This window comes from Physeter macrocephalus, chromosome 11 (assembly GCF_002837175.3).
Source record: "Physeter macrocephalus isolate SW-GA chromosome 11, ASM283717v5, whole genome shotgun sequence".
Taxonomy (NCBI): Eukaryota; Metazoa; Chordata; class Mammalia; order Artiodactyla; family Physeteridae; genus Physeter; species Physeter macrocephalus.
In genome coordinates, this window is record NC_041224.1 from 39,550,781 (window position 1) to 39,574,167 (window position 23,387).

The following is a 23,387-nucleotide window of genomic DNA, read 5'->3' on the forward strand; positions in this document are numbered from 1 at the left end:
ATTCCTCCGTGTTTTTCCCTTTACAGCGCATGATGTATTGTAATTTTATGAATGCTTTTGTCTCTTGGAAATAAAGGTGGCCTGTGAAGAATAAACATGAGAGCCGATGCTACCTATTGCCACTTGACTTTGAGCAAGTTACTTGACCCTTCTGTGGCCAGAAGCAGGTCACTTCTAGTTCCAGAGGGGTTAATAAAGTGGGAGCCATTCAGCACTTCCTTCAGAAGGTGGTCGTCCCGACTGAATGGGTGAACGCAGATGTTCTTAGGACAGCGGCTGGCACGTCGCGAGTGTTCTGTAAGCGTTAGCCACTATAACATCATTTGTGATAGGAGCAGTGTACTGTTTTAAGAGTAGGCACCAGAGGCACCAGAAAGGTGAAGTAACTTGCCCAAGGTCAGACAGCAAGGGGCCCCCATCTGGATTTGAACTTGGGCAGGTGATTTCAAAGCCAGCACTCTGAAGTCTGCGTTTCAGAACAATTTTGCTATCTTACAAATATGAATTACAAATATCTTTCTCAAAGGCCAATCTGATCGTTTTCTCTGTCACTTAAACCCCACTAGTCTCCTGGCTTCTCAAGGAGGGGAGGGTGTGTTTCATTTGCTGGAGTATCGCTAGGACCTGGCTTCTTACCTGGCAGCAGGAAAGGTTTACTGATCAGAGCTGAGACTCTGCCTCTCGTCCCTAGCACCGTAAAGCCCACTGTCTCCGGCATGGCGGTCAGAGCAGCTCAGGGCTTGGCCACCGTCGCCAACTCTGCCTGCTTCCCGCAGTTCCCTCTAGGCTCCAGCCAGGGCAGCACGCTGGCCCTCAACATAATCTCTGGTCATTTAGTCCTTTGCCTTTATTTATTTATTAACATCTTTATTGGAGTATAATTGCTTTACAGTGTTGTGTTAGTTTCTGCTGTATAACAGAGTGAATCAGCTATACGTATACATATATCCCCATATCCCCTCCCTCCCACCCTCCCTAAGTCCTTTGTCTTTAAAGGTCCTCTTCAAGTTCCATATGTCCCTGACAATCTCTTGTTCGTCCTTCAAAACCTGCTCAAGGTCACCACCTCTTACCTCAAGGCAGAACATACGGGTGCCTTAGAAGATGTCCTCACCCACTGAGGCCCTTTGGTTGGACCTCAAAGGATCAGCTTTGGGCTTGTGAAGATGGGAAGGGTACCTGAGCCTGAGGGAACAGCATGGCAAAGGCACAGACCTGGAGCGACTTCCCTGGCGGTCCAGTGGTTAAGACTCAGCGCTTCCACTTCAGGGGCCGTGGGTTCGATCCCTGGTCAGGGAAGATTCCGCATGCCACGTGACCAAAAAAAAAAAAAAAACCCCAAAAAACCCAAAAGGCACAGACCTGGAGAAATGCATGGTTCTGAGAGCGCCATCTAATACTTCCTCCAAATCATTATTTTTTCCAGTGTTAATTCTATGATTTTTCCCCTCCCAATGCAGATTTAAATTCTACCATTGCATTTTCAGTTTCCTTATAACCTTACAGGGTCCCCCTTTTACCTCTGTTTTCAGTAGCTGCCTTGCTTTTGCTCGCCTTATCACCTTACCTTGGGTTTTTGGTTTCATGAAGCCCATGCGTTCCTTTTTTTTTTTGGCTGTGTTGGGTCTTCGTTGTAGTACGCAGGTTTCTCATTGTGGTAGCTTCTCTTGTTGCAGAGCACGGGCTCTAGGCGCACGAGCTTCAGTAGTTGCAGCATGCGGGCTCAGTAGTTGTGGCACACGGGCTCAGTAGTTGTGGCTCGCGGGCTCTAGAGCACAGGCTCAGTAGTTGTGGCGCACGGGCTTAGTTGCTCAGCACCATGTGGGATCTTCCCGGACCAGGGCTCGAACCCATGTCCCCTGCACTGGCATAGCTTCTCTTGTTGCAGAGCACGGGCTCTAGGCGCACGAGCTTCAGTAGTTGCAGCATGCGGGCTCAGTAGTTGTGGCACACGGGCTCAGTAGTTGTGGCTCGCGGGCTCTAGAGCACAGGCTCAGTAGTTGTGGCGCACGGGCTTAGTTGCTCAGCACCATGTGGGATCTTCCCGGACCAGGGCTCGAACCCATGTCCCCTGCATTGGCAGGTGGATTCTTAACCACTGCGCCACCAGGGAAGACCCCCGTGTGTTCTTAAAATTTGTTGAGGTTGTGAATTAGATGCGTTGTTAAGCTTATCCTTGTGTCTGGCCTCTGGTGAGATATTCATCTTCTTTTATGTTGGCAGAGTTTTTTCATAGGATCCTTTTAAATTTGTCTTGTTTTTCACTCATTTTTAACAATGGGAGGTTTATCTAGGCCTGAATAGCAGTGAGCTGTGCTTTGCCCGCACCTCTCATTGGGTATGGGGTGTGTCCAGTGACTCACAGGCTGCATGGAATGGGAGGCATGGTGCGGGGGCAGCCTCCACCAGGGAAACTTCTCTCTGCAGGGGGGCTCCTGCCCTAAGGGACCAGATTTCTGTATCCTGCTTTTGGTTTGGCCCAGCCTCCTTAGCAGGTACAATCTCTGATTGTCAGCCCCTTCTTTTGGGTGCTTATAGTACGTGTCTGTGTTCTACTCGTTGCGTGCATTCAGCCTCCAGGGCCCTCAGTCCTGTGGATTCTCAGGGTAGATGTTCGGTGCATGATCTTGCTCAGACATTGTACAGAGGTTTTTAAGAGAATGACAGTCATTTGCATGGCGGAAAAAAGGCAACTCTGGTGGAAGAATTCTAGGCTGTGGGTGGGGGATAGGCAAAGACAATGGCACTGATTTTCTGTTTCCTTCTCCCCATATGCACACTCATGGGTCTGAACCAAGGGCCATAGGTGATAACCTACCTGAGAGGTAGGGTGAGTGGTGAGGTCTGCTTTATACCCTTCCTTTGATAACTGGCAGGTGGTCAGTGCAAGTGGACAGTTCCCCTACTCCTCTCCCTGAGCCCTGAGAGGGTCTTTCCAATGAGATTATAGTAGCAATTCACTTGTTTAGGAGAATGAGGCAGAAAGGGGTTCAAGGAAATATCCAGATAACTCTTCTGCCTCCCTCAAGACTTCTGTGGCTTCAGAGCTTTCCTCTCCCTGAAGAATGGTCAGGGGTATCTGGTCTACCCTCTCCTGCCCCATGGAAGGGAAAATCCACCACCCGTAGGCTCATGTGTAGCACTGATGAAAATACAGTGGGCAGATGTTGAGAGAGCTGGGTTCTTATCCAACCTCTGCCACTCACTAACTTCGTGGCTGTGGGCAACACCCCCGCCCCAGCCTCTCTGCAACTCAGTTTCTTCATTTGTAAACTGGGAATGATATGGCTGCCTGGTCCATCTCCCAGGGCTGCGGGGATAGCCAGAGGAGCTAAGGGATGGACAGAGCTGATCACTTCGCTCTGCTGCAGGCCATCGTCTCCTGGACAACTCGGTTGCTCCTCATCCCTGAGCTGGGAGTTCAGGTAAAGACAGCATCTTCAAGCCAACCCAGAATGCTGCTGTCTGAGCCTGGCCTTGAAGAACTCATGAATACACCAGACGTTAGAATTTAGACTACATGTCAAGGAGGTTACTCCTCCTTCTTGCTCTGCCCTTATCTAGTTGCGTAACCTTGGGAAAGAAACATGGGGAAACATTGTACCTCAAATTCTTTGATCATGAAAATAAGGCCACGAATACTTTCCAGGTAGTTTGGTGATGAGGATGAAATCAGGTACATGGAAAATGCACAGTACAGTGCCTGGAATGGAGGAGAGACTCAACGAGCCTTCTTTCCCTTCTCTTCCCTCCCTCCTGCCTCCCTCCCTCCCTTCCTCCCCTCCTTCCTTCCTTCCTTCCTCCCTCCCTTCCCTCCTTCCTTCCTTCCCTCCTTCTTTCCTTCCTTCCCTCCTTCCTTCCTTCCTTCCCTCCCTCCCTCCTTCCCTCCCTCCTTCCTTCCCTCCTTCCTTCCCTCCTTCCTTCCCTCCTTCCTTCCTTCCTTCCTTCCCTCCTTCCCTCCCTCCTTCCTTCCCTCCTTCCTTCCTTCCTTCCCTCCTTCCTTTCCTCCTTCCTTCCTTCCCTCCCTCCCTCCTTCCTTCCTTCCTTCTTTCTCCTTAGCTATAAAAATGAGGAGTTATATATTCTTCAATTAAAGCAACTGAGTCTGTCCTGTTTTGAAAGTAAAAGACCATGTTTTATTAGTGAGCTATAACTTAGAAACCTCAAGAAATATGATTTTTTTTCCAAAAGGAGGGGAAAAATTCCAGATCTTTTCTGCTCTGGGAGCTCCAGGAGTTAAAGGAGAAATGATAAACATGTCAGAATGACTTCTTTATTTCTATTTATAATCTTTGCCATACAGCTCAGTGGAGAGTGAGGTGCTTTTTCCAGCATAGAAGCTTTCCTTGGCCAAGGAAAGGCAAGAATAAATACTTTTCCTGGGATGAGTCCATCACCGGTGCCCTCTTTCCAATATTCTTCCAGATTGAAATTTATGCTTAAAATTCAAGTGAGTTAAGAGAGGATGTGACTTGCTAAAGCAAGTCTTTTCCATTTATATTCCATTCTTTTTCTTTTCTTTTTTTTTTTTTTTTTGGGTGGTGGCCACGTGACACGTGGGATCTTAGTTCCCTAACCAGGGATCAAACACGTGCCTCCTGCAGTGGAATCTCAGTCTTAACCACTGGACTGCCAGGGAAGTCCCCTGTAAAGCAAGTCTTTTGCAATGCTATTTTGCAGTGAAAAGTCAGTGCTATTTTTTTTTTTTTAAAGTGTGATGGCTGCATATGGATTTTGGTACAAAGTATGCATATGGTCGTCCTGAAGAATTGATCTGGTCTAGCTGGCAGGAGAGAGAGAGTGAAAGAATCCTGCCATACTTTCCCATCTCAGCAGGAACCCTTAACCCTGAATGCTTCCCTTCTCCGTATCACCCTTCAATGGTGGTGAGGCAAGGTAGGCCAGATAGCCCTCACTGTTCGTTCTCCTGGGAGGGGAAAGCTCTGAAGCCACAGAAGTCTTCAGGGAGGCAGGAGAGTTGTTTGGATATTTCCTTGAACCCCTTTCTGCCTCTTTCTCCAGAGGCTCCCTGGAGGAGGCTGAAGTCCATGCCCACCGTGATGGTGTGACTGCCTCCCTCCTCCTAATCTGGTTTCTGCTTCACCTGGGCCAGCCCTCCCACCGCCCCACAGAGAAGCCAGGCCTCCCAGCCCAGTTCAAGCCGCAACTCCTCTGGGATGCCTTCCCCGGTCACTCCAGATCTCAGAATGTCCTTTCCGGACTCCTTCACAGCCTCCACTGCAGCCAACGCTGAGACGTGCTCCAGTGCTCTAACCTGGCCCCATCCGCCGGGTTTAAACTCTTCTCATTCTGTTTGTGTGAGGAAGGGAGGGCATGGGTCTTGGGACAGGGCATTGGGAGAGGAGACGGGGTGAACTGGGGGAGAATATCGTGTCCTGTATCTGACCAGCCCCAAGCACAGAAGAGTGACCAAGTAATACTTGTGATTCGGAACCTGCCACACTCCCTGACTCCAGGAGAGGAATTACAAAGCAAGTGAAAGAGATGGCCTCCTCTCCCCATGACTTCACCACGTATTATTTATATGATTGAAGAGAGTAAGGAGAAATCTATGATTATATTTTAATGTTGGTAATATATACTCTGCCTACTTCCAGAAAAGAATGGAGCTGGCTGACAGTAAAGGGTTTACAATAAGCCTATTTATGCAGAGACATAAATTGAAAGCCATGTAAAAGGAGGAGGAACTAAAATTACGATGCATTAGCTAGTGTAATTATTATGATTATATGTAGCTTGGAACTGGGGATGTGGAAGGCCAGGGGGCAGGCTGCCCAGGAGCGTGTAGTATCTGCCATTTGAGAGAGAAGAAGTGGAGGGAAACTGGTTTAAAGAATTGGATATTGCTTACAGGAAAATAGGATTTCCATAAATAACGTGTGAGCAGAGGCAGAGAGCATTATGGGAACATTCAGGGGTTAGGTGTGGCTGGATAGGAGGATTTGGGTGTCAGTTGCAAAGATGAGTGAGGTTTTTAATTTAAGAGGTTGTGGTGGTAAATTCTTCTTTTTAAAGACAGAGTTTATTACTATTATTGTTTTTAATATTTATTTATTTATTTGGTTGCGCCGGGTCTTAGTTGCGGCAGGCGGGCTCCTTAGTTGCGGCTCACGGGCTTCTTAGTTGTGGCTCTTGGGCTCCTTAGTTGCAGCATGCAAACTCTTAGTTGTGGCATGCATGTGGGATCTAGTTCCCTGACCGAGGATCGAACCCGGGCCCCCTGCATTGGGAGCGCGGAGTCTTAACCACTGCGCCACCTGGGAAGTCCCTGTGGTGGTAAATTCTGACTTTATTCTTAAACAGTTGTGTTGGGTCATCTTGGAAATAATTTTGGTGTTTCGGGGTCAATTTTCAGATAACGTTTAATTTTTCAGTGAGATCTATGACTTGCTTACATGCCTCACCTCTTGGGAAATACTCTGAGTAGAGTATATGAATTTCAGCAAGGAGGGACTGACTGCCCATCGCAGCCACCCAGGGCCCCAAGCCGGTAGAAGCTCTATCTCAACACGGGCTTCAACAACCACCAGGCGGAGGGAAGGGAAGATGGTGACCACACACTGTTTCCTAAAACTTCACATGTGTGATGTATGTCACTTCTGCTCACATATGATTGGCCAAATGAACTCACATGACTAACTTCACAGGGTGGGGGGCAGGAAAGCCCAGACTTACCCTGGGCCCAAGGAGGGGCAAATCAGAGTGTTCGTGGATGGTTTTGTTTGTTTGTTTGTTTTTGTTTTTATTTTTTAATTTTATTGGAGTATAGTTGATTTACAATGTTGTGTTAGTTTCAGGTGTACAGCAGTGATTCAGTTATATATATATTCATTCTTTTTTAGATTCTTTTCTCATGTAGGTTATCACAGAATACTGAGTAGAGTTCCCTGTGCTATACAGTAGGTCCTTGTTGGTTATCTATCTTACTATGTGGATGGTGTTAATTGGCAAAGTGCTTTATACTTGAAAGTACTTCTTATTTGACCCCCAGACAAATATGAATGTTTCTGTGCTTCAACCTGCTGTGCTTGTATCACAACAGAAACCCTGACCTGTAAGCTGGGGGGAGCATCTCCCTGACGTCAGAATTTCTCAGCTATGTCCACAGGTCAGCCCATACATACAGCAGGGATCCAAATGGAAGCCAGTATGCAGCTCACTAGCTATTGCAGAGAGAGTGAAGGAGTGTCACCTCATGCCACCTCTTAGTGAGTTCTGGTGGCTTCTGGAAGAGTTGTGTGACAGGACTGGGTCAGGGGCTCAGAGAGAAGGAGAGCTGGGATTGATTAGTCATGCCTAACATGGGAACAGAAAGTGGGGAGTGGGAGCAGTCGCCAGGCCTTTATCATTCTGGGTCAGTTGTATCCCTCTGAGGGCTTCACAGTGGCTGGTGAAGCTTGTTGCCTGCAGAGATTCACCAGAGGATGGCTTCCAAACTCCACTCCTTAGTGTGAATTCCAGAGCCGGTCCAGAGCTTATAAAGGATCATCCTATGTCTGCCTGGTCCCAATTTAAAATGCCTTTCTCTAATAGCTCAACCCCACGTGGGCATCTTCATTCCTCTTTGGTGACACTGGGTGGCACGTCTTTTTAGAGACCCAGAGAGAAAGCCATTTTCTGAGTTTCCACAGGCTATCCAGAAAGGCTACTCTACAACTCAACCAGCCAGTTCTTTCCAAAAATACGCACTCCTATTTTTAAAAACAGAGGATTATATAATCCTTAAAGTGTCCTCGCCCATTTCCCCCCTTGCGTAGATGCCATGGCTGTCACTGTATGGTTCGGATCTCAGGAAGCCACGGAGCAGCACAGGATTTGAACTCTGCAGCCTCGTAAGCCAGGAAGTTGATTCCACTCCTGGCGAGGCTGGGTACCATCTGGAGTGATGGTCACTCTTAAGGATGGTCCCAGATGTCTTGCCTGCATTCAACTTGCCTATGATTGCTTTGTTCAGGAGGCCAGTGGCTGCAATTCAGAAATCGCTTTTCATCTGGGATCTTTGCCATACCCGTTTATGTCTTGCTCATGACAGGATGTGACCTGGAATGGGAGCCCTGGTGTGACTCCTCAAATTTATATTCACCAAGGCTATTGAAACACACCCTGTACATTCCCTCCTTATTGCTCTATAGCATTCATGACAAGAAACTGGGGCATTGAATTATTGGCTAGATTTTTTCAGCCTATTTTATTATTTTATGGGGGAGAGAAAAGTATCTCCTCTGACACAGAGGGAGGGGCGGAGAATAAATGAATATTTATTGAGTGCTTACTATGCACTAGGCCTGTGCAAGACACTTCTTTTACATTATTCACTGAGCCTCACAACAACCCCTGAGGTATAGGTCTCGATTATCCTATTTTGCAGATGAGGAGACTGAGGCTCAGTCAAGTTGAATGACTTGGTCAACTCGGTCACATTAGAGCAGGGTCAGGATTCAAAGGCAGGTCTGGGACCCCTGGGCTTCTGCAGGTAGCCTGAGATTGGATTGAGGGCATCCCAAACTGCAGAGCATGATGACGGCGGGAGAGGGAAGCTTAATCAAGCCTTTCTCTTGTTCATTTTTGTTTTGTTTTGTTTTGTTTTTTTTTTGGCCACACCACGCAGCTTGCAGCATCTTAGTTCCCCGACCAGGGATTGAACCCATGTCCCCTGCAGTAGAAGCACGGAGTCGTAACCACTGGACTGCCAGGGAAGTCCCTCTTGCTCATTATTCATCCTTCATTCTCCCCTAAAGTCTCAGCTCCTGCTCTGGACCTTTCCAGACATCTTTGGAGCTGTGCAAAAACATGCCACCTTTTCTTCTGCATGTGTGTATGTGTATCTTCTTCCTGATTGATTTTCTTTTATTGAACCTGGAATTCTCTTGGGCAGTGGCATTCCGTGGTAGTGCTGTTACCCGGACTAGTTGGAGGAAAGTGGGCAGCCTGTTCCTTATAAATACCATGAGTCACATGTCTCCCCAACTGCCAAAAATATTCATGCAGACCCAAGTCCTTCCTCTAGCTTGTATAAATTTCCCAAGGGCTGGTGGAACAGTGCATGCTTTGTATTCATAGATGCTCATGTTCTCCTGGGGTCTTTTTATCTTAGGAACCTGATTTTCAACTGGTCAAAGTTCTTTTCTCAGTCTACTCAAACCTCAGTTCTGATCATCAGATAGAGGGAGTGGTGGTGGATCTCGGCAAGGCATATGGAGTCAGGAGGCCTGGCTAGGCCACTTACCAGCCATGTGACCATAAACAACTCCCTAAACTTTCTGAGTCTCGGTTTCCTCATCTGTAAAATGGGATGATAATTGTCACTAAAGGCATAGGCTGTAGAAGCTGATGGCTCTGGATTTGATTCCCAGGGACTTGAAAACTAGGGAACTTTGGTCAAGTCCCTCACCCTTTTGCAAGCTCAGTTTTCCCATCCATAGAGTGGAGATTACAGTAGTACTTAACCCATTGGGTTGTTGCACACGGTAAATGAATTAAAACATGGGAACACTTAGGACAATAGTTGGCACTGGTAACGCTCAATGAATGTTGGATATGACCATTTTATTGTTATTATTACCTAGCTTACAAGGTTGCAGTGAAGTTCAAATAAGCTAATGATGTGAAAGTATCTGATATGGAGTTTGGAATATACGAGGTGCTTCAAAATAGTTAAATTAGGGAATTCCCTGGCGGTCCCGTGGTTAGGACTTGGTGCCTTCACTGCTATGGCCCAGGTTCAATCCCTGGTCAGGAAACTAAGATCCTGCAAGCCACACGGTGAGGCCAAAAAAGAAAAGTTAGATTAGGTCTTCATTATAAGGCTGTGAAACCTTCAAGAAGGCAGCTGTCGGCAAGGACCTGTTCAATTTCCAGAGTTCTGTTCAGCCAACATGTACTGGATGCCTGCTGTGCCCTGGGCTCTGTGCTAGTTGCTCAGAACTTAGAGATGAACTTCACCGATTCCCCTGGCCCCTTGGAGCGCATCCTCTCACAGGGAAACAGCCATTGACTTTGTGATGTGAGGATGGAGGTGGCCAGAGCACGGAAGACCATATTCTTCCCTGGCTTATTGTATTCAGGAAGGTTGGTTTCTATTTTATTCCTAGTGGTTTCATTGACTAGTGCTTTGAGTGACCAGAAAGGGGAGCAGAGGCCAGTTTATAAAGGGTCATGCTAGCAAGTTATGACCCATAAGCAACTGAGAGCCGTGGAAAGAGTTGGAGCAGGAGAAAGGCATGGGCACATTTGCATTTTAGAAAGACGGCTGTGGCAGCCACATGGGTTGGATGGGAGAAGGTCGATAACGGTAGGGAGCCCCACTTGGAGGCTTTTTCCACCAACCAGGTGAAAATAACAGGGACCCAAAATAGGGAGACAGATTCAAGAGGTCTATAAGAAATGAAGTTAACAGGTTTTATCCAAGAAGACAGGTTGACCGGGGTGCCACTTAATCAAAGTGTGAGATGGGGAAGTGGGCGGGAGTGAGGATGAGAGCTTGTGGGGAGAAGAGGGACACTTACATCCCTTGGGTCTCCCTTCTTTCCATGGAATTTCCTCTCATGGGCTCCCTCTGACATGGCCGTGGGTCATGGAACAGAGTTGGGGCTGAGAGGAGGCGGAGAACTCACTCGAGGTACAGCTCCGGGGTCCCCTGAAGGGGCCTCTGCCGGAAGTCCCCAGGTGGGATTAGAAGGGCTACAAGTCAGGAGGTCCCGATAGCTCTCGAACTTTCTAGAGACCACCATGTTGGAAGACTGATGTCTATTATTGGGCACAAGAAGAGTGACATAGCTGGTTTCCCTTTCCTCCTGGTTGTTGCAGCTTGAGACTCTGGTCCAGTGATTGGATGGTATTTCATCCTCAAGTTGAAATTAAACGAAAGTCTACCAACTTATCCAAATCTTCCCTGTCTCAGATATTTGGTGGGTTTGTTAGCCCCTGAAGAAGCATCCAGTGGGCTTTGACAGATACTCCCAGACACGGCTGAAAACTTGATGCCCCTTATACTCAGCTACCCGGCTCCAAGGAGGTCCTTGATAAAGGTGTTTCCCTTCAGTCCCAAAGCCGAGCCGGGGCCTGGCTCCCCGCAGGCTCTCAAGGCGTGGTGCCTGGCTGAGTATATGCGGCTCTTTGCTGCCCGCCCCTTGGGGCCTCCACCTCCGAGCCCTTGCAGGAAGTGAGGGTGACTGATGTTTGTAATGGCCTCATGCTGTTTTGACGGTCTTCTCGTGTGTGCAGGCACAGCTCTGTCCCTTTCCAAGCCAAACCCAGCCTGTGCCAGCCATCAGGTCTCTGAAACGGGGGCCAAGTTCCCCTTGGCGTGGGTATCACAAGCTCCCTTTAAGCTCCCGCTGACCGGTTCTCGTGGCAATTGTTTGCAAAAGCCCCTGTCTCTATCCTCAGTTTTCCACAGGAGGGACAGAAGAGATTGTGGACAAATCCAGAGCAGAAAGCTCTGGCCCAACATTAGCAGAGTCAGCACCACGTTTAAAGCAGTCACCTGCTCAGCCACGATGGCCATTACGAGGGGCTCAGTTTCTGCAGAAGGGAGCACAGCTGCTTGATGAACGGTTTGGTTTTTTTCTTCCTGACTTGTTGTTTGTGGTATAAAGTAAGGACATTCCCAGTTTGATAGTGTCCCTCCCCACAGTGTGGTGCCATTTGGTTTCTGTGCCTTGACTGACTTCCATCTGCCACCTCACAGGACACCTCACTCTTCAGCTTTTCAAACAGATGGTCAGGAACCAGAGCCAAGTTTGGGAAATTGTCACACCGAGAGAGAGAGCATGGTTCCTGGGAGTCAGGGGGCCAGAACCCAGTCTTGGCTGGGCTACCAACTGATGGTGCGATCACGGGAAAATTGCTTACCCTCTCCGGGGCTCCACAGTCTTGCGTATGAAAAGCAACAACAACGACGACGACAGACCACGAGCCTTTCTTGCGCACATTTGAATGGGAGACAGCAGGATCCTGGGAAGGGAACTGGGGAAAGCAGTTTGTTTGAGTTCCTTGCTGAAGCGAGAGTACGCCTGTGTTTACGCCCCTGGGGAACGTCAGCCTGTGGGGTTTTCCAGACGTTTGTATGTGTTAATTCCCGCCGAGTTAAATACAAGTCATTCCATCGATGGCAGCCAACGCTTGCACTCCCGGGAGGATTGGCCGGTGCAAAGCATCTACCTATATGAGGGCCTTTGGAGAAGATGCCATGAGCCAGGGGAATCCAATCTTGGCATCCCAGGGCCAGGATTACTCAGGATAGGGAAGGAGACTCAGGACCCTGCTGGCAACAACAGAGGCCTCCTTGTGTGGCCCCCGCAGGAATTCTCAGTCCCAGGCTGACTCTCCAAGAGGCCCCCTTCCTCCCATGGGCCCTGGAGATTCCATGCCTATCTGTCAAAGCCCACTGGATGCTTCTTCCGTGCCCTTTTCTATAATCTGCACACACCCACGCCATCACCTGGGGTCTCCTGTTCTGAGACTAGACGTGAGGGGTCTCAGTTTTTCCATCTCGGCCCTTGTGGGATGCCCCTGCTAAGCCGTGTCTGGGTAGATCATAGCAGGCTTAATAATCATTAAGAGAGGGAGATGATAAGGATGTTCCGTGAGCTCTGTATTTGGACTGAGGTCAGATGAGGGAGCCTCCAGAGGGGAAATGATGGATACGAGAAAAGAGACAACTGACCCTCTTTCAACATATCCCAGGGGCACGAACAGCAGGGCACTCTCACGTGCCCCCGTGATGTACCCTGATCTCACAGATCGGGAAGGGCCGGCTGTGAGTGGCAGAGTTGAAATTTAACTCCCAATGTGCAGACTCCAAGACTCTAGTGTAGGCGTAACACAGATGAGGCTGACATGACCATGGACTTGGCATGTCCAAAGCATGGAACGCTCCCTCCTGTGAGGTCTTTCCTCTAGGCCTGGGGTAGCAATGATGTTTCGTCTTGCCTATTCACTCGAGGGAGGATTGTGATGGTGGGGTCCCTGGGAGAGGGTGTGGTGTTTGATTCGTGATGTCTGCCAGGCGCTTGAGAAGGGAAATGAGGGATGTTTGCTTTACCTCTGGCTGACTCTGGTCTAGCATCCCGGACAGCCCTGTTCACAACTCTGGCTCAGCCACCTCCTCCTGCTGGTGTTTTTTCCTCTTGCTCCCATTCACCGACTCTTGGCCTCTGCAGGCATGAGGCCTTTTCTTGTTTGGGCCTCAGATTCCCATCTCTTAAGCTTCTGGTTGAAACTGCCGCCGGGCAAGGCACCTCTGTCTGACTCAGCTGGCATCCCTGCCATCTGCCCTCAAAATTCTGTGTGTTACTCTCAGCCTCTCCTCCTAAGACCCTAGTGGACATTCCCCAGCATCCTCTGCTCCAGGCCAGCAGCCTCTCCCTGTGGGCACTTGGAGCTGGCTATGTCCCCAGCCACTACATCTGGAACTGCTGGCTTCTGTTTGTGTTGGGGGCGGGTGAGGTCTCTGCACCAGTCTCCCCCTCCATCCTGTTCTGACATCAGCAGCCTGGCCAGCTTTCCTTGGCAGGGCGGCAGGCCCTCTTATCCTGTCTCACTTCACTGATTTATGCTTCATTAATAGTTTGAAAGACCATTACTACATAGGAAGGACTCACTGTCTTTTTTTTTTTTTTTAATTTTTATTTATTTATTTATTTATTTTTGGCTGTGTTGGGTCTTCGTTTCTGTGCGAGGGCTTTCTCTAGTTGCGGCGAGCGGGGGCCACTCTTCATCGCGGTGCGCGGGCCTCTCACTATTGCGGCCTCCCTTGTTGCGGAGCACGGGCTCCAGACGCACAGGCTCAGTAGCTGTGGCTCACGGGCCCAGCCGCTCCGCGGCATGTGGGATCTTCCCGGACTAAGGCTCGAACATGTGTACCCTGCATCGGCAGGCGGATTCTCAACCACTGCGCCACCAGGGAAGCCCAGGACTCACTGTCTTTTATCTTTGATTCTTCTGACCCCTTTGAGCTGGGGGTGGGGCTAGTTCCTGTGTGGTAAGCGGACCATGTGGGGCAGATGGAATCAGCCCCGCTTTCTCCAGCTCAAAAAGTGACCTCCCTGGACCTGTGGGAGAAGGAGGTTGGTCCTACCTGTGGGCCCAGCTTTCATCCACTTGGGTTGGGACAGGGAGTGTTCTGGAACATTTTCCGAGTAGCTGTTACCAGGGAGTCTGAGTGAAGTGGGTACTTTGACCTCCATTTGGGTTTGTCCCCATCAGCTATAGGAGAAAAGAGCATCCCAGACCATTCACGTGGTTTATTTTATGGGCTGTCATGACAAATCTGTGGTATGGGTTTGAGAGGCCTTGGTGTCCCCAGTTACAGATGAAGGCCATCACTGAGTGTCTGCTGTGTACCGTGTGAGTACTGATGGTGTCACCATGCTCTGTGTGTGTGTGTGAGCTCATTCAGTGACTCTCACAACTAACTCACGGTGGCATTCCCTTCAATCTACGTATGAGGAAACTGAGGCTCAGGGAGCTAAATGATGTCCCTAATGACACATGCTAAGGGGACACACCTGAACCAGGATGAAAATGTAAAATTCCTAACTCCAAGGCCTGAGCCCTTTCTCCCACCCTCAGCAAAGCAGGCATTATTTTCTTCTCTTATTCTTGGAAATGTTAATAAGAATTTCCAGGACAGGGCTGGGCTGGGAAGGCCTCTGTCTGACCCGCTGTTTAAACCACTCCAAGTGCTGAGAGCCAGCCAAGCCACAGCATAAATGGCCAGGGTTCAAACAAGTAAGCAAGGCCATCGTGCCTTCTCATTAACATCTGGGAAGGAAACAAAAGTAAGAGAACCCACGTCTCCATCCGCCATTGCACGTTGGAGCCAAGCCACAGGTGTCACTCGGGTCAAAGGTGGAACAGCAGGACACACGGCTGACCCTTTGGCTTTGAGGGTCAACCTTAAAGCCTCTCCCTGCACTTCAGAGCCTGCAGACCCTCCTCCTCCAAAGCCCTGCCTCATTTCCCCCCTTCCTGACCCCGCAGGCCACTTGAGGGTGCATCCAAGCCTGCTATTGTCCAGGCCACTAAAACATCTGTGATAAAGGCAAAGACGACTGTGACCTGGTCTTCCTCCCTGCTGCTGGGGAAGGCAGAGGCTCACCTCTTAGACTGTCCTGCCTGCAAGTGTGTAAGTCATCACTTCGGACCTCCACGGTCTGCATGTCTTTCCTTTTCCCCAGGAATACTTTTCAATCACTTTCATTCTTCTACAGTTAACCAAGCACCTTCTGTGAGCTCAGGCTGGCTTATGCATGGTAGGAGAATTATGCATGGTAGGAGAATTAAAAGTATACATATGATCCCGCCTTCCAAGAGGGAACTCTGTTTTTTACTTAATAACACATTTTCTTCAGATGCTACAAATTTTGCGTTATTTACAAAATTCATCTGCCATCAAGTTACCGGTGGGATGTGTTTGTCGTCTCCTTGGGTCGATCTCTGTGGGCGCCTATTTACTCCCAGCATCTCCGCAGCCTTCCTGCTATGGCCCGGTGAGCACTGGTGTGTGTGTGTGTGTGCGTGTGTGTGTGCGTGTGTGTGTGTGTGTGCGTGTGTGTGTGTGTGTGTGTAAACTGAGTTGCTGCTTTATGTCCCAACTCATTACCTGCTCGGGGTGAGACTGGCAGAGGACTAAGGCCTGACCTTGAGCTGTGGTCTCTTGGTTTCTGAATTATGGGGACTTCAAGTCACAGAACCTCTACCTCTGGCTAGTATTACTAAAGACATACTGTATGCCAGAGTGTGGGATGGAGGTCACACTCCCAGGCAAAATCTGGCCAACAGAAATAATACCTTTGGGCTTTGTTATTGTAATTTGAATGTCTTTAAGTGTGGCCTTCAGGCTCCAGGGTGCTCTCCTATTGGCCACAGTCCCTACCACTCCTTATTGCCTCTCACCCAGTTTCCCTTCTTGTTTCTTGCCTACCTGTTCCCGGATGGGTTTGAGTCTCCACCTCCTGATTAGCATAACATTCTCATTTAGTCCTTTTAATAATTTGATGAAAAATATTTTGTAGATGAGAAAACTGAGGCCCATCTGGAGGTTATGTACCTTGCCCAAAGTCCCACAGCAAGAAGCACGACTGAAGGTGGGCTTGGTCTTCCTGCTGTCACATCCCTACTCTTCCACACAGCTGTGCTGTTTCCAACCTGTTCATTCATCCATTAGACAGGCTGTTACTACGTATGCACAGTAGTAGTGGGCCAGGTCTGACCTGGAGACAGGGGGATGGAAAGACATGGCCCCAGTGATGAGTTTTTCCCATGACCTGAAGCATATGATAAACTCAGTTCTCTGTAGCTGAGTGAGAGATGAGAGAGAGAGAGAGAGAGAGAGAGAGAGAGAGAGACAGAGAATATGGCCCTGCCCCGCTAAGGCCATCGCTGGAGAGAGGGGAATAAGAGAAAGGAAACTGAATATAAAGAGACCATTGTATAGCCTGACAGTTTTCAGCCTGAAGACAGTGATCTGAGAAGAACTTTAAAAAACTCTCCCTAGAGTTTGGGGTTGACATGTACTCACTGCTATATTTAAAATAGATAACCAACAAGGACCTCCTGTACAGCACAGGGAACAGCTGCTCAATATTCTGTAACAACCTAACTGGGAAAAGAATTTGAAAAAAATACTTCAGATACATGTATACGTATAACTGAATCACTTTGTTGTACAACTGAAATTAATGCAACATTGTTGCTCAACTATACTCCAATTAATTAAAATTAAAAGTTAAAAAAAAAACCCTCTCCCTAGACAAATCCCACTGAAACAACCAAACAAATTATAACGGGAAACATCACTTTGCCACTGAGAATTAGGGAGGCTCTGTACACGTACCTGAGACTTGGAGAGATTTTAGTAAGATATAGTGGAGGTCTCCCTCCATCCCCTCCACTCAGCTGAATCTCTAAATCTCTAAGCTGGCAAAGTTCACTTACTATCAGTTGACTGTTGGGCGTTTCTACAGTAAATCTAAATGGTCCCCATCTCTTCTTCCCTGTCTCTAAAAGGTTTGAACAGAGGTCTATACCATCTCCGTGAGAATCCCAAATAGATGGGACCAGTTGAGATGTTTGAATGTGAGGCATAAAGGAGAAAGGCATTACTGAAGGTTTTTAAAAAAGGATTTCGTGCAAAGAAAGCACGTTGGTTTGCCCAAAGATTTCTTCAGAACACCGAGTACCAGAATCTGGAAATAAATGTTCTGGCCCAAAGTATCAAATTGTCCAAAGTAAATAAGGCTGTGAACAATTTGAATGATTCAGTCACTGAGCTTGATTTGAAAGACATATCTTGAACACTGGACCTTACTCTTTAAAGGAACCCTATGCTAATCACTGGTAATGTGACTCCCCTTTTTGTACAGGCAAACATTTTCCTGAAAATGTACATATATTCTCCCTAGCTTATTGACGAATTTCACACACGGGGTTTCCTCAAAGCAGGGTGTAGCAGAATTGGATCTGCTAAAAAAAGTAACAGAAACTTTGAGATGACAGGTGATGGTTTTCTTCCTCTCACTTTCCCCAGCCTGGGTTGCAGGTGCCATAATTACAAGTAAGCCTTTGGAGTAGGTGACACCAACGAGTGGGTCTCCGTGGGAGTGGTCTTTGGTAGACTCAAAAATGGCACCCATGTTTCAGTGCCAGTTGAACCTGTGTGAGCCGGGAATTGGGTAGGAATCTAGCATCTGGAATTTCAGTCTGGTTCTTGATTCTTGTTTTAATGGAGGGCAATGACCCAGCCTGCCCTTCTCCGTCCACGGGAAGTGGTTTATGAAATTAAAGTGGAGAATGGCTGTGAGGAACCCACACTTTATGCCCGCAGAGGGATTCTCAAGCACAGCCCGTGGCTTCTTCTCTGCTCTCCCAGTGCTCGGCCTGCCCTGATGGATGCCTGAGCCATCTGCCCAAGTGCCCTCAAACTTCCACCTTGAAAGCCCTGTCATGGCCCATATCCCTGTCCTCCCCTCCGGTCTCAGAAGGACTTGTCCTTCCCACCTGGGCCCCTCCCTCCACCTCCTCTCATCAGGTGGGCTCCTGACGTCTGAACACCCTCGTGGGATTCCTCATCCTTCTCCAGCTGCTGCCCTTTTTACGCTGATACATTTGGGAATGAGAGGGCTGCATCTGCCACCGTCAATCCCACATCACCCAGTCCCTCATGACCTCCTGCTGTCCCACTTTTACCTTCACTGCCCCACTGAGATGCTTCTTTCAGAAGCCGCCAATGTTTTTCATTCTTCTAGACCACCCTGCCAGGTGGGACCCATTTTAGATCAGCTGTTCCGTGGAACCCTAGGATTGACACACATGTCTCAGGTGTTTTGAGGAGAGGAGTGGCCAGCTGGCTCCCATCCCATTTCAACCGGGACACCTCTGTTCTTACCTGTAAGTACTGGGATGTTGTGAAGAGGTTATGAGAGTTGGGCCTTGCCACTCACGCTCACAAATAAAGTTTGAAAACCATGGTTGTGTTCACATGAAATGCTCCTCTCTTTTCCCCAGGTAGACCCAGGTGGAAGGCCCGCTCTGGGGCGCTGCACTGCAGATGCAGGGGTTTCTGCAGGTTGACCAAACACCTCAAGGAGTATTAGGTTTTTGTAGGGAGTACGGGAAGGCCGGCAGGCCAGCATTTCCTTTATGAAATTTCCTCAAGTCCTGTTGTGCAGGAATCCCCTCTCACGAATCTCCAGGCTGTTATCTTTTATGAAGAGCCTCTTGTGAATTAATGCATCCTGACACAGCACAGCAGAAGGGATGTGTTGTATGTGTTTGCGTGTGTGTGTGTGTGCACTCTTCCAGTGGGTAACCAGGCTCCAGAGTTCTGGCCACTTCTGACCTGGTTTTAGTGTTCTGAGGGCATCTGGGACAGCTCTGCACAGAAGCCTGTTTGTCTTACGATCCCACGTGGGCCAGGTTTCCCGGTTTGCCCTGATGGCTGGTCACTTTCACATCCACCCATAAACTTTCTTTGTTCAATATTTCTATTTGTCATTTGCTCTAGATTTGGTAATTTCGTCCTTTCATATTCATCTGTTGGCAACAAGTCACAGTTCAGTTTCCTGCAGTAATTACTGCAATCAGCGTGACGCACCAGCCCGTAACTAACTATGATCCTGACGCCTGTCCTCCACAGTTTTTATGTCTTGTTAGTGTCACAGTGTTGGAGCAACACTGTAGGGGGGAAGCCCCTCCTCTTGCTTAGGGACCTCCCTCAAGTGTCTTTCTGGTTCTAGAACTGTGATTTTTCTGACGTCCCCATTCTGCCCATGGCTGAGGCCAGTCTTGGGGGCCCTGGAAGCTACCAGGACCAACCACTGTCCCCTCCCTCCTGCCTAAAGGGCAGTGTGGACAGGGAAGGGGCCCCATGGAGTTGCCTTATGGATGGATGTCTTTGGTTTCTCTGAGATTCCTTACCGTTTCTTTCTGCCATCTGTGAACTCTTTGGAAGGCTCTGTTAACTGGGAACAAAATTATCTTAATTTTTTTAGCTTCATTGTCTAATCAAGACCCTATAGGCTGGGACTTCCCTGGTGGTCCAGTGGTTAAGACTTCGCCTTCCAATGCAGGGGGTGCGGGTTCGATCCCTGGTCCGGGGGCTAAGATCCCACATGCCTCGTGGCCAAAAAACCAAAACATAAAACAGAAGCAATATTGTAACAAATTCAGTAAAGACTTTAAAAATGGTCCACACCAAAAAAGGTCCTAAAAAAAAAAAGACCCTGTAGGCTGAGTCATGTTACTAGGTAGCAAGGTGGGGTGGATCCTGATGACCTAGTTCAAGCCATGGTTTTGCTCCCTACTACTGTGTGACTAGGCTTGTCTGTTAGCTTCTCTGAGGCTCACTTTCCTCATCTGTAGAATGGGGGCAATGATGTCTGCCTTGTGTTTATTAAGTCATTCAACATTTATGAGTGTTTTATGCATTTTTGTGTGTGTATACTAACCATGTGCGAGGCCCAGAACTGGCCCCTCGTGGAGTTCATGTCCAGAGGGAAGTAAATCAAGAGGCAGTTACAGTACAGGGGGGATTATGTACCATTGGGTTTGACGAATCACTAGTCTAGAGGACAGTGACCTCCTCTTCCAACCCAGAGGAATTGGGAGGTGTGAGAAATTGGAGGCCTTTGCCGATGGGGACTCTGTGTGCTTGGGAAAGAACTTTACATGCTTGGTCCAGGCAGGAGGTGGAAGGAACGTCTGTGAAGGTGCTGAGGTTTAGGTAAGGTTGTGAATTACAAGATGGAGCTCCAGAAGGCACCATGGGGAGAGGCTCAGAAAAAGCATGAGGCAGCTGGGGAGGGGGGGCGGTGGGGAGTGGATGGGAGAGGACAGAAAGCTTACGGGGATGCCTTTCTGGAAATATCCAAGGTTGCCAACCAATGAATGAAATGGCAGATTCAGCTGATCACAGCATTTCCAAAACAATCAATACCACTAGTCTCCTGGGGGTACTGGAGTGTGGGTGAGAGGTAAGTCGGGGGGCAGGATGTGTGTATGGGTGTTGACTCAGGATCTTTGAGAGGAGGCAGCCGTGGCCTGGGCCAGTCACGCCACTTTGGGAACCAAGCAGCAGGTGATGGGTAGGGAAAGACCGACCTCTCTGAACGGGGGTCCCATGTAGAGGTAAAGAACGTATGCAACTCTGAACACTCCATGCACTCACTGATGGCTCCAAAGCCCAGGCGGGACTTTCTGGGCTCCCCGATCTCCCTGGTTCTTGATCGCTTTACAGAGACCTGCAGTTCTGGATGTCAAGAGGTTTCATGCTGGGAAAGCTTGGTGGTGAGGGTCAGGTGTCCCCAGGTTGACCACCAGTTACAGCTTGCTGTCCCTCCTCTCAGAGGGCCTCTGGGCACAGCTGCTGGCCGCAGGACTCTTCCCAGGGCCGCAGTGCCAAATTCCTCCTCCCTGGCCTTCCCCACTCCGCTCTGCATACAAACGGTGCTGCTCCGGAGGAAAGGTGGATTTAGAAACGGAGTGACCGCGAGGGTGACACAGGTAGAAAGAACCTGTTGCAAACATTTCCCGTTGATTGTCATTCACACGAGTCCTGTTAAGCATCACCTGCTCTGGCCCAAAGGGACAAGCATGTGTTTGCAGAAGCAGCCCTGGATGCTGGGCGTACGCCGGAGCGAGAAGCAGTCTTCCAAGTCGGCCTGCCTGTTTTGCAAAATCATGTTCAAAAACTTTGCCCTTTCCGCATTTAGCAACATTTCAGTGGGTGTGGCTTATGATAGTCATAGTCGTGAGTAATTCACTCTTTGATCTAAGTTGCCTGAAATTTACCATATCAGACACTCCTTCAGGTTTCTAAAGCATTGGTTTAAAATAAAGCTTGGGGGGGTGGGTGGTTGGAAGGGTGCTTCTTATAGTAATGAAGTGTTGTTATTTTTCAAAATAGAGATCTATTTGTGTTTTCAAAGTTTATGTTTTTTGGACCAAAAAATATTCTGAATCCTCACTGCAGAGAGAGGGAGCCTGGCATTCAGTGGGTTTGGCGATCCTTATCCCACCTGTGTATTAATTTTTTTTTTTTTTCCGGTCTTGTGAAACTACTCTAAATTCCCTCAATTCACCATGCCTTTTGCTCAAGCTCTTCCCTCTGCCCGGAATGTCTTTTTTCAAGGTGGCCCCCTGATAAAATCCTGCTTGTATCTCAAGGCCGAGGTCAAGTGTTCTGAGCACCCCCATCCCCAAGCAGAATGAATTGCTCCTCCTTCTGTGTCCCCTAGGGTTCTTGTCACACCATCCATCTTTGCGTTTGTCACTGTATGCAGGGGTTGGTGACGTTCTAGTCTGTCTCCTCCTTCGAGCGTTGGATGGGACTATGTTGGCAGACATTCACACATTCATTCACTCATTCACTCATTCATTCATTCATTCATTCACTAATCGTATCCTGAGTTTCTTCTAAATGCCAGCCCCTGTGCTGGGCTCCTGCGTTATAGAGAAGACTAAACCATTGACCCCACCCTCAAAAAGCTAGCAGACACACAGAGGCAACCCTAGTACGTGTGGTACGCCTGGTGATACAGGCGGGCGCCGAGGAGGAGCATCTAACACTGGACCTAGTGTTAGGGCTGCCGTGGGCGGTGTCAGGGAAGGCTTTGAGGAGAACGTGGCACCAGTGCTGAGTCTTGAAGAATGAGTAGGCGTTTCTAGGCAGAGCAATGCCTAGTGTCATCCGCACCTAGCCCAAGCGCAGACAGGGTGGGAGCTCAATCAGTATTGCTTCACCTGTGACGTTTGTAATGTCCTGGATCTGGGTGAAGGCCAGAGCCCTGCATGGCCAGCCTCACCCTCCAGGTGCAGCCAGTCTATGCTTGTCCGGCCCACAGAAAAGGGCCCAATTTGTCTCAAGCATGTGGAATCTACCAGTCTGTCTTTGGGGGGTCTGAATCTACAGGGTGTCCACAAATTCTGGGAACAGGTCATATTATTTTACTGTTTTATAGATGGGAGATATCGATGAAGACGTTGTGCATGTTCCCTTGTGTTTCCAGGGTCTGTGGACACCCTGGACTTCTGGGCCATTCCCCCATCCCAAGGGACCTTGGGCGTGGTGCTACACCTGTCTCCCTTCTCTCTTCCTCTCTGCCTCACCCCTTGACCACGGCTAGTCTAGGCAGATCAGAGTCTTGCCCCAACTGGAACCCTGGAGTTTTTTGTTTTTGTTTTTTTTTTTTTCAAAAAAACATAATAAATATCTAGGTGAAAATGGAAATATCTACATGTTTATTTTTAAGTGTCCTTTTAAAATGTAAAGTCCCTTTGTTGGTTGGGAAACATCAAAATAGATCCATGTGTAACTTGGTCTGCTCACAGAAAGAGGCTCATACTTAACATATTTAGAGAGGAGAGAGAGAAGTGATTTTTCACATTGAGTTTTTCTCTATTTTTCTTTTTAAACCAAAGAGAGCTTGGAAAATTTCTCCACCTTCTCCACCGCTTGTGTATTTTCCTGGCTTCGCAATGCTGGTGTGGGTCTTTCGTTTCCTGAGCTGAAGCGTTAAAGATGCCGAGCTTTGTTTGACCTTGAGTTCTGCTACTCTCTTTTAAGTGGGAAAAGCATCTTTTCGGGGCAGGTGTTAGTCATGAGCTGAAGGTGGGCTGCGGAAGACCAGAAGGACTTTTTCTGGGGGAAATGAAGGCGCTGGTGAAATAAGATGTTTTCCTGACATCTGCCTGTCTCTGCAAATTACCGGTTTGTTCTTTTTTTTTTGCGGTACGCGGGCCTCTCACTGCTGCGGCCTCTCCCGTTGCGGGGCACAGGCTCCGGACGCGCAGGCGCAGCGGCCATGGCTCACGGGCCCAGCCGCTCCGCGGCACGTGGGATCTTCCCGGACCGGGGCACGAAC